The sequence below is a fragment of the Phoxinus phoxinus genome (assembly GCF_949152265.1).
Source record: "Phoxinus phoxinus genome assembly, chromosome: 14".
NCBI lineage: Eukaryota > Metazoa > Chordata > Actinopteri > Cypriniformes > Leuciscidae > Phoxinus > Phoxinus phoxinus.
The window spans coordinates 290704-295965 of NC_136889.1; positions in this window are offsets into that span (position 1 = coordinate 290704).

A 5262-nucleotide genomic window follows, 5' to 3' on the forward strand; every position below is an offset into this window, starting at 1 on the left:
AGAGATGCTAACAGACGAGTCCTCAGGGGCGTATGGAGATAGGCTAACAGACGAGTCCTCAGGGGCGTATGGAGAGAGGCTAACAGACGAGTCCTCAGGGGCGTATGGAGAGAGGCTAACAGACGAGTCCTCAGGGGCGTATGGAGAGAGGCTAACAGACGAGTCCTCAGGGGCGTATGGAGAGAGGCTAACAGACGAGTCCACAGGGGCGTATGGAGAGATGCTAACAGACGAGTCCTCAGGGGCGTATGGAGATAGGCTAACAGACGAGTCCTCAGGGGCGTATGGAGAGAGGCTAACAGACGAGTCCTCAGGGACGTATGGAGAGAGGCTAACAGACGAGTCCTCAGGGGCGTATGGAGATAGGCTAACAGACGAGTCCTCAGGGACGTATGGAGATAGGCTAACAGACGAGTCCTCAGGGACGTATGGAGAGAGGCTAACAGACGAGTCCTCAGGGGCGTATGGAGAGAGAGGCTAACAGATGAGTCCTCAGGGACGTATGGAGATAGGCTAACAGACGAGTCCTCAGGGACGTATGGAGAGAGGCTAACAGACGAGTCCTCAGGGGCGTATGGAGATAGGCTAACAGACGAGTCCTCAGGGACGTATGGAGATAGGCTAACAGACGAGTCCTCAGGGACGTATGGAGAGAGGCTAACAGACGAGTCCTCAGGGGCGTATGGAGATAGGCTAACAGATGAGTCCTCAGGGACGTATGGAGATAGGCTAACAGACGAGTCCTCAGGGGCGTATGGAGATAGGCTAACAGATGAGTCCTCAGGGACGTATGGAGATAGGCTAACAGACGAGTCCTCAGGGGCGTATGGAGAGAGGCTAACAGACGAGTCCTCAGGGACGTATGGAGAGAGGCTAACAGACGAGTCCTCAGGGGCGTATGGAGATAGGCTAACAGACGAGTCCTCAGGGACGTATGGAGATAGGCTAACAGACGAGTCCTCAGGGACGTATGGAGAGAGGCTAACAGACGAGTCCTCAGGGGCGTATGGAGATAGGCTAACAGACGAATCCTCAGGGACGTATGGAGAGAGAGGCTAACAGACGAGTCCTCAGGGGCGTATGGAGAGAGGCTAACAGACGAGTCCTCAGGGACGTATGGAGATAGGCTAACAGACGAGTCCTCAGGGGCGTATGGAGAGAGAGGCTAACAGACGAGTCCTCAGGGGCGTATGGAGAGATAGGCTAACAGACGAGTCCTCAGGGGCGTATGGAGAGAGAGGCTAACAGACGAGTCCTCAGGGGCGTATGGAGAGATAGGCTAACAGACGAGTCCTCAGGGGCGTATGGAGATAGGCTAACAGACGAGTCCTCAGGGACGTATGGAGATAGGCTAACAGACGAGTCCTCAGGGACGTATGGAGAGAGGCTAACAGACGAGTCCTCAGGGGCGTATGGAGAGAGGCTAACAGACGAGTCCTCAGGGGCGTATGGAGATAGGCTAACAGACGAGTCCTCAGGGACGTATGGAGATAGGCTAACAGACGAGTCCTCAGGGACGTATGGAGAGAGGCTAACAGACGAGTCCTCAGGGGCGTATGGAGATAGGCTAACAGACGAGTCCTCAGGGACGTATGGAGAGAGAGGCTAACAGACGAGTCCTCAGGGGCGTATGGAGAGAGGCTAACAGACGAGTCCTCAGGGACGTATGGAGATAGGCTAACAGACGAGTCCTCAGGGGCGTATGGAGAGAGAGGCTAACAGACGAGTCCTCAGGGGCGTATGGAGAGAGAGGCTAACAGACGAGTCCTCAGGGGCGTATGGAGAGAGAGGCTAACAGACGAGTCCTCAGGGGCGTATGGAGAGAGAGGCTAACAGACGAGTCCTCAGGGGCGTATGGAGAGAGAGGCTAACAGACGAGTCCTCAGGGGCGTATGGAGAGAGGCTAACAGACGAGTCCTCAGGGACGTATGGAGAGAGGCTAACAGACGAGTCCTCAGGGGCGTATGGAGAGAGGCTAACAGACGAGTCCTCAGGGACGTATGGAGATAGGCTAACAGACGAGTCCTCAGGGGCGTATGGAGATAGGCTAACAGATGAGTCCTCAGGGGCGTATGGAGAGATAGGCTAACAGACGAGTCCTCAGGGGCGTATGGAGATAGGCTAACAGACGAGTCCTCAGGGACGTATGGAGATAGGCTAACAGACGAGTCCTCATGGGCGTATGGAGAGATAGGCTAACAGACGAGTCCTCAGGGGCGTATGGAGAGATAGGCTAACAGACGAGTTCTCAGGGGCGTATGGAGATAGGCTAACAGACGAGTCCTCAGGGACGTATGGAGAGAGGCTAACAGACGAGTCCTCAGGGGCGTATGGAGATAGGCTAACAGATGAGTCCTCAGGGACGTATGGAGATAGGCTAACAGACGAGTCCTCAGGGGCGTATGGAGATAGGCTAACAGATGAGTCCTCAGGGACGTATGGAGATAGGCTAACAGACGAGTCCTCAGGGGCGTATGGAGATAGGCTAACAGACGAGTCCTCAGGGACGTATGGAGAGAGGCTAACAGACGAGTCCTCAGGGGCGTATGGAGATAGGCTAACAGACGAGTCCTCAGGGGCGTATGGAGAGATAGGCTAACAGACGAGTCCTCAGGGGCGTATGGAGAGATAGGCTAACAGACAAGTCCTCAGGGGCGTATGGAGAGATAGGCTAACAGACGAGTCCTCAGGGGCGTATGGAGATAGGCTAACAGACGAGTCCTCAGGGGCGTATGGAGAGATAGGCTAACAGACGAGTCCTCAGGGGCGTATGGAGAGATAGGCTAACAGACAAGTCCTCAGGGGCGTATGGAGATAGGCTAACAGACGAGTCCTCAGGGGCGTATGGAGATAGGCTAACAGACGAGTCCTCAGGGGCGTATGGAGAGATAGGCTAACAGACGAGTCCTCAGGGGCGTATGGAGATAGGCTAACAGACGAGTCCTCAGGGACGTATGGAGAGAGGCTAACAGACGAGTCCTCAGGGGCGTATGGAGATAGGCTAACAGACGAATCCTCAGGGACGTATGGAGAGAGGCTAACAGACGAGTCCTCAGGGGCGTATGGAGAGAGGCTAACAGACGAGTCCTCAGGGACGTATGGAGATAGGCTAACAGACGAGTCCTCAGGGGCGTATGGAGAGAGAGGCTAACAGACGAGTCCTCAGGGGCGTATGGAGAGATAGGCTAACAGACGAGTCCTCAGGGGCGTATGGAGATAGGCTAACAGACGAGTCCTCAGGGACGTATGGAGATAGGCTAACAGACGAGTCCTCATGGGCGTATGGAGAGATAGGCTAACAGACGAGTCCTCAGGGGCGTATGGAGAGATAGGCTAACAGACGAGTTCTCAGGGGCGTATGGAGATAGGCTAACAGACGAGTCCTCAGGGACGTATGGAGAGAGGCTAACAGACGAGTCCTCAGGGGCGTATGGAGATAGGCTAACAGATGAGTCCTCAGGGACGTATGGAGATAGGCTAACAGACGAGTCCTCAGGGGCGTATGGAGATAGGCTAACAGATGAGTCCTCAGGGACGTATGGAGATAGGCTAACAGACGAGTCCTCAGGGGCGTATGGAGATAGGCTAACAGACGAGTCCTCAGGGACGTATGGAGAGAGGCTAACAGACGAGTCCTCAGGGGCGTATGGAGATAGGCTAACAGACGAGTCCTCAGGGGCGTATGGAGAGATAGGCTAACAGACGAGTCCTCAGGGGCGTATGGAGAGATAGGCTAACAGACAAGTCCTCAGGGGCGTATGGAGAGATAGGCTAACAGACGAGTCCTCAGGGGCGTATGGAGATAGGCTAACAGACGAGTCCTCAGGGGCGTATGGAGAGATAGGCTAACAGACGAGTCCTCAGGGGCGTATGGAGAGATAGGCTAACAGACAAGTCCTCAGGGGCGTATGGAGATAGGCTAACAGACGAGTCCTCAGGGGCGTATGGAGATAGGCTAACAGACGAGTCCTCAGGGGCGTATGGAGAGATAGGCTAACAGACGAGTCCTCAGGGGCGTATGGAGATAGGCTAACAGACGAGTCCTCAGGGACGTATGGAGAGAGAGGCTAACAGACGAGTCCTCAGGGACGTATGGAGAGAGGCTAACAGACGAGTCCTCAGGGACGTATGGAGATAGGCTAACAGACGAGTCCTCAGGGGCGTATGGAGATAGGCTAACAGACGAGTCCTCAGGGGCGTATGGAGATAGGCTAACAGACGAGTCCTCAGGGACGTATGGAGATAGGCTAACAGACGAGTCCTCAGGGACGTATGGAGATAGGCTAACAGACGAGTCCTCAGGGGCGTATGGAGATAGGCTAACAGACGAGTCCTCAGGGACGTATGGAGATAGGCTAACAGACGAGTCCTCAGGGGCGTATGGAGATAGGCTAACAGACGAGTCCTCAGGGACGTATGGAGAGAGAGGCTAACAGACGAGTCCTCAGGGGCGTATGGAGATAGGCTAACAGACGAGTCCTCAGGGACGTATGGAGATAGGCTAACAGACGAGTCCTCAGGGGCGTATGGAGAGATAGGCTAACAGACGAGTCCTCAGGGGCGTATGGAGAGAGGCTAACAGACGAGTCCTCAGGGACGTATGGAGAGAGAGGCTAACAGACGAGTCCTCAGGGACGTATGGAGATAGGCTAACAGACGAGTCCTCAGGGGCGTATGGAGATAGGCTAACAGACGAGTCCTCAGGGACGTATGGAGAGAGAGGCTAACAGACGAGTCCTCAGGGACGTATGGAGAGAGAGGCTAACAGACGAGTCCTCAGGGACGTATAGGGAAGGAGAGGCTAACAGACGAGTCCTCAGGGACGTATGGAGAGAGAGGCTAACAGACGAGTCCTCAGGGACGTATGGAGAGAGAGGCTAACAGACGAGTCCTCAGGGACGTATGGAGAGAGGCTAACAGACGAGTCCTCAGGGACGTATGGAGAGAGAGGCTAACAGACGAGTCCTCAGGGGCGTATGGAGAGATAGGCTAACAGACGAGTCCTCAGGGGCGTATGGAGAGATAGGCTAACAGACGAGTCCTCAGGGGCGTATGGAGATAGGCTAACAGACGAGTCCTCAGGGGCATATGGAGATAGGCTAACAGACGAGTCCTCAGGGACGTATGGAGAGAGGCTAACAGACGAGTCCTCAGGGACGTATGGAGAGAGAGGCTAACAGACGAGTCCTCAGGGACGTATGGAGAGAGGCTAACAGACGAGTCCTCAGGGACGTATGGAGAGAGAGGCTAACAGACGAGTCC